Source organism: Chionomys nivalis, chromosome 12 (assembly GCF_950005125.1).
Source record: "Chionomys nivalis chromosome 12, mChiNiv1.1, whole genome shotgun sequence".
Taxonomy (NCBI): Eukaryota; Metazoa; Chordata; class Mammalia; order Rodentia; family Cricetidae; genus Chionomys; species Chionomys nivalis.
The window spans coordinates 59,113,520-59,119,965 of record NC_080097.1 but is presented as its reverse complement, the minus strand read 5'-3'; the positions used below and the strand labels follow the sequence as shown (position 1 = coordinate 59,119,965).

At 44.0% G+C, this 6,446-nt stretch overlaps 1 protein-coding gene across 1 annotated transcript in view; it reads left to right on the top strand.

Annotated features, from left to right (window-relative positions):
- The first annotated feature begins 1,956 nt into the window (after positions 1-1,956).
- The window catches only part of LOC130884950 (uncharacterized), a 52,926-nt gene continuing 48,436 nt past the window's right edge, over positions 1,957-6,446 (top strand). Inside the window, exons 1-2 of the mRNA XM_057786283.1 lie at positions 1,957-2,047; positions 2,278-2,370. The gene's annotated coding sequence lies outside the window, so the exon portion shown is untranslated. The remainder of the gene's footprint in view (positions 2,048-2,277; positions 2,371-6,446) is intronic.

Sequence of the window (6,446 nt, the reverse complement as noted above, 5' to 3'; positions counted from 1 at the left end):
TTTTTATAGGTGAATTGAGACCATTAATATTAAGTGATATTAATGACCAGTGGTTTTTTACTCTGGTTATTCCTATTGTTTTTGGTAGTAGAGTTTGTGTGTCTCCCTTCTTTGAGTCGTGCTGGTGAAGGGTCACTAGATGCCTAAGTTATTGTAGGCAGTGTTGGCTATGTTGGATTCCTTGTGTTGTGATTTTCCTTCTATTACTTTCTGTAGGGCTGGATTTGTGGCTACGTATTGTTTAAATTTGTTCTTATCCTGGAATGTCTTGTTTTCTCCATTGATAGTGAACGATAGCTTGGCTGGGTATAGTAGTTTGGGTTTGCATCCATGGTCTCTTAGTTTCTGCAGTACCTCTATCCAGGACCTTCTGGCTTTCATGGTTTCCATAGAGAAGTCAGGTGTAAGTCTGATCGGTTTACCTTTATAAGTAACTTGCCCTTTTTCCTTTGCAGCTCTTAATATTCTTTCTTTAATCTGTATATTTTGTGTTTTGATTATAATATGGGGAGGGGATGTTTTTCTTTGATCCAGTCTGTTTGGTGATCTGTATGCTTCTTGAATATTCAAAGAAATATCTTTCTTTATGTTGGGAAAGTTTTCTTCTATAATTTTGTGAAAAATATTTTCTGGACCTTTGAGTTGTGACTCTTCTCCTTCTTGTATCCCTATTATTCTTAGGTTTGGTCTCTTTATTGTGTCCCATATTTCCTGAATGTTTTGCGACGAAACCTTGTTGGTTTTGCTGTTTTCTTTGATCAGTGCGTTTATTTTCTCTATGTTGTCTTCAGAATCTGAGATTCTTTCTTCCATCCTTTGTAGTCTGTTGATTATGCTTGTTTCTGTAGCCTCTGCTCGTTGACCTAGATTTTCTATATCCAACTGGTCCTCATTTTGTGTTTTCTTCCTTGCTTCAATTTCCGTTTTCAATTCTTGAACTGTTTCCATTACCTGTTTGATCGTTTTTCTCTTGGTTTCCCAGGGCATCATTTACGTATTTACTCATTTCATCAAACTTTTTGTTATACTTCTCATCCATTTCTATAAGGGTGTTTTTTACATGATGTTTCAGGGACTCTATTGCTTTCATAAAGTCAATTTTTTTCCACTTCTTCTTTGTTAGGGTGTTCAAGTCCTTGTGTTGTAAGATCATTGGGTTCTGGTGTTTCCATGTTGTTTTTCATATTGTTGGGTGAATTCTTGCCTTGGCGCCTGCCCATCTCCTCCTAACAATGCTATCTAATGGGTCTTTTAAGTCAAGAACAGGTTTCCCTGCTGACCAAGGGCCCCGCTTACAAAGTGCCCTCGCTCCGTTTCCTGGCTCCAGCCGTGGGCCAAGATCGCTCTCACCACTCAGAAGGATCTTCAGGACCAGGACCAGGCTCCCCGTTTGCCCAGGACCTCATCCACAAAAGGCCTACCCCTTTGTAGGCCAGCCACCAAGACAGAGAAACTCCCACTGTCCTCTGCCCTGAGCTCCCGACCCAGTGCCCAAACAGGCTATACTGGGTGATCTGGCAGCCCCGCAGAAGGGAGGGGGAGTGGAAGAGGGCCCTGGGCACAAGCTGGGATGTGCCAGAAATAGAGAGGTCGCAGCAGAGGAGGAGCAGCCCCTGCAGAGGGTATCAGCCTTTGCAGGCTTACCAGGGGGGTGAAGGGGGTCTGAGAATGCTCCCGCTCCATTTCCTGTGTCCTGGCGCAGGCCCAGAACACTCTCCCCACTCAGGAGGGTCTTCAGGGACAGGACGCGGCTCCTCGTTCGCCCTTGGACCTCGCCAATAAAAGGCCTCCCTCTCTACAGGCCAGGCCCCCCCAAAACCTACTTGATTTAACTGAGCGGGCCAGTGGTCTGCCGCTTCTGTCCGCGCGGGCTGAGGATCCGCTGCTGCCGTCCTCCGCGGGCTGGGGCTCCGCCGCTGCTGCAGTCCGCCGCGGGCCCGGGCTCCTTCAACACCGCGGAGCCTCGACCTCTCCCCAGCCGCCTTAAAGAGCTGCCGCCTATCGTCGGTCACTGCCTAAGTGTGAAGCTGCTCGGACTTGGCTGCCGGTGAGCCTGGGGAGCCGACCGGTGAGGGCTCAACTTAGTTGAGGGAAGTCTGGGCCTGAGGAGCGGTCGCGCGCAATGGCCTCTCTGCCTCGGTTGCCTGCGGCCACGCGCGAGATACAGGACCCGGGTCAGGCGAGAGTGGTGGACCTTCTCCCTAGCATCCGTGGCCAGGGGTGGGTGGCGCGGGCACTGATCCCAGCCTCCATGTATCCGCGTTCTCCTGCGACCAGCTGCAGTGGCTCCTGCTGGGACTTTCCTCTGAAGGACAGGTGCTCGGCGTGGACATCGCAGGAAAGAGCTCCCTGGTACAGTGCATCAGTCAGGTAAGCACTGCGTGCCCTGGCAGTCTTAGGGCATTTTCCCACGCTTTCTCTGGGGGAGGGGGTGTTACCAGTGCTCAGAAAACTGCATTCAGATCCTCAGCTGGGGCCCTAGTGCATACCCAGCTAGTCACTGCTTTTGGTAACTAGAACTCGCGAGATGTATGAAACGATGCAGAAAACCCTGTTTTCTTCTAGTTGAGAAACTGTCTACCCCCATTCCCACCCCATCTTACCTCTGAAAGATTGGGTCACATTAAGTTTCTAGACTCTACTGCGAATTCAGGAATTCACAATGAAAATTGGATTTTAGTATTCGGTCTTTGCTTTTCTACTCTATAATTAAGCTATTTTGAGAGTTCATTGTCAAAGTGATGTATCTTTTTATGCTTACTACCGTCACTCCCTTATCATCCCCATTTATCTCCAGAAGTTGCTCATTCATGTTTTTAAACCATTCCATTTTCCGGGTCTGGAGAAGTGCTCCAGCATTTGTAAGGTCATTGTCTGTAGAGGCGTTCCCTTGAGCTGGGATGACTCTGAGATAAATCGGTGTCATTTTGTATACCTTCATTTCTTGGGGATTTACAGACTGCATTAAGCACGTGTCTTCTTAAGTTTTGGGTGCATTCATTCCCCTGCATTTGGTTGACTGGAGTTATACTGTGATGATGATTCTGTTTTAATTCCCGAAGTGGAACTAGCTTAATTATCCTATCATTCATATTGGAACACAATGGTCATGTCATTTCATGTTAATTTCAGTTGCATCTCTTTGGCATCTGTTAAAGTTTTCTTTGAAAAATACTGCAAATGATATTTTGATTTTTTTCTTTTCTTTTTTTTATTTTTTCATTCAAAAATTTCCACTTCCTCCCCTCCTCCCATTCCCCTCCCACTCCCCCACTCACCCTCCTCTTTCCCCCTGCAGTCCTAAGAGAGGGCAGGGTACCCTGCCCTGTGGGAGGTCCAAGGCCCTCCCCCCTCCATCCAGGCTTAGGAAGATGTGTATCCAAATAGACTAGGGTCCTAAAAAGCCAGTACATACAGTAGAAACAAGTCCCAGTGTCATTATCAATGGCTTCTCAGTCCGCCCCCGTTGTGAGCCACATTCAGAGAGTCCGGTTTTTTCATATGCTCGTTCAGTCCCAGTCCAGCTGGATTTGGTGAGCTCCCATTAGATCAGGCACACTGTCTCAGTGGGTAGACCAACCCCTCGTGGTCTTGACTTCCTTGCTTATCTTCTCCCTCTTTCTGCTCTTCAACTGGACCTTTGGAGCTCAGTCCAGTGCTCTGAATTGGGTATCTGTCTCTATCTCCATCCATTATCTGAAAAAGGTTCTATGGTGATATTTGAGATATTCATCAGTGTGACTATGGGACAAGGCCAGTTCAGGCACCCTCTCCTGTGCTGCCCAAGAAATGAGCTGGGGCATCCCCATGGACACCTGGGATCCCCTCTAGAGCCAAGTCTCTTGCCAACACTAAAATGGCTCCCTTAATGAAGATATCTTCTATGCTCCTATATCCGCCCTTCCTCCATCTCCACCCTCCCACTCCCCCAAGCTCTCCCCAATCCTTCCCTTATCCCTTCTCTCTCCCCCTCTCCCCTTTTCCCCACTCCACCCTCACTCCCACCCCAGGCTCCCAACTTTTGCCGGGAAATCTGTCTGCTTCCAATTTCCAGGAGGATCTATATATGTTTTTCTTTGGGTTCACCTTATTATTTGGCTTCTCTAGGCTTGTGAACTATAGGCTAAATGTCCTTTGTTTATGGCTAGAGTCCACTAATGAGTGAGTACATACCATATTCATATTTTTGTGTCTAGGTTATTTCACTCAGTAAAGTGTTTTCTGTTTCCATCCATTTGCATGCAAAATTCAAGATGTCATTGTTTTTTTTTTTTTTACCACTGAGTAGTACTCTAATGCATATATATTCCATACTTTCTTTATCCATTCTTCCATTGAGGGACATCTAGGTTGTTTCCAGGTTCTGGCTATTACAAATAAAGCTGCTATGAACATAGTTGAACAAATGCTTTTGAAGTATGATTGGGCATCTCTTGGGTATATTCCCAAAGAGTGGTATTGCTGGATCTTGAGGTAAGTTGATCGAAATTTCCTGAGCAACTGCCAGACTGATTTCCAAAGTGGTTGCACAAGTTTGCATTCCCATCAGCAATGGATAAGTATACCCCTTACTCCACATTCTCTCCAGCATAGGCTGTCATTGGTGTTTTTGATTTTAGCCATGCTGACAGGTGTAAGACGGTATCTCAAAGTTGTTTTGACTTGCATTTCCCTGATCGCTAAGAAGTTTGAACATGACCTTAAGTGTCTTTTGGCCATTTGAACTTCGTCTGCTGAGAATTCTCTGTTCAGTTCAGTACCCCATTTTTTAATTGGATTAATTAGAGTTTTGATGTCCAGTTTCTTGAGTTCTTTATGTATTTTGGAGATCAGACCTTTGTCAGATGTGGGGTTGGTGAAGATCTTCTCCCATTCAGAAGGATGCCTTTTTGTCTCCAATGACAGTGGTTTTTTTTTTTTTTTGCATTAAAGAAGCTTCTCAGTGTCAGGAGTTCCCATTTAGTCAATGTTGCTCTTGTTGTCTGTGCTAGTGGGGTTATATGGAGGAATTGGTCTCCTGTGCCCATGTGTTGCAGTCTACTTCCCAGTTTCTCTTCTATCAGGTTCAGTGTGGTCAGATTCATATTGAGGTCTTTGATCCATTTGGACTTGAGTTTTGTGCATGGTGATAGATATGGGTCTATTTTCATTCTTCTAGCGGTTGACATCCAGTTGTGCCAGCACCATTTGTTGAAGATGCTTTCTTTCTTCCATTGTACACTTTTAGTTCCTTTATCGAAAATGAGGTGTTCATAGGTTTGTGGGTTAAAATCCGGGTCTTCTATATGATTCCATTGGTCGACTTCTCTGTTTTTATGCCAGTACCACGCTGTTTTCATTACTGTAGCTCTGTAATAGAGTTTGAAGTCAGGGATGGTAATGCCTCCAGAAGTTCCTTTATTGTATAAGATTGTTTTGGCTATCCTGGTTTTTTTGTTTTTCCATATAAAGTTGATTATTGTCCTCTCAAGATCTGTGAAGAATTTTGATGGGACCTTGATGGGGTTTGCATTGAATCTATAGATTGCCATTGGTAGAATTGCCATTTTTACTACGTTGATCCTCCCAATCCAAGAGCAAGGGAGATCCTTCCATTTTCTGGTATCCTCTTCAATTTCTTTCTTCAAAGACTTAAAGTTCTTGTCAAATAGATCTTTCACTTCCTTGGTTAGAGTTACCCCAAGATATTTTATGCTGTTTGTGGCTATCGTGAAAGGTGATGATTCTCTCATTTCCCTCTCTGCTTCAATATTCTTTGTGTATAAGAGGGCGACTGATTTTTTGGAGTTGATCTTGTATCCTGCCACATTACTAAAGGTATTTATCAGCTGTAGAAGTTCTTTTGTGGAGTTTTTTGGGTCGCTTAAGTACACTATCATATCATCTGCAAATAACGCAAGTTTAACTTCTTCCTTTCCAATTCGAATCCCCTTGATCCCCTTATGTTGTCTAATGCTATTGCTAAGACTTCAAGAACTATATTGAAGAGGTATGGGGAGAGTGGACAGCCTTGGCGTGTTCCTGATTTTAGTGGGATGGCTTTAAGTTTCTCTCCGTTTAATTTGATGTTAGTTGTCAACTTGCTGTAAATAGCTTTAATTATATTTAGGTATGACCCTTTTATCCCTAATCTCTCCAAGACTTTTATCATAAAGGGATGTTGAATTTTGTCAAATGCTTTTTCAGCATCTAATGAAACTATCATGTGATTTTTTTCTTTCAGTTTATTTATATGATGGATTACATTGATAGATTTGCGTATGTTAAACCAGCCCTGCATCTCTGGGATGAAGCCTACTTGATCATAATGGATAATTTTTCTAATGTGTTCTTGGATTCGGTTTGCCAGTATTTTGTTGAGGATTTTTGCATAGAACTTCATGAGTGAGATTGGCCTGTAATTCTCTTTTTTGGTTGAGTCTTTGTGTGGTTTTGGTATCAGAGTT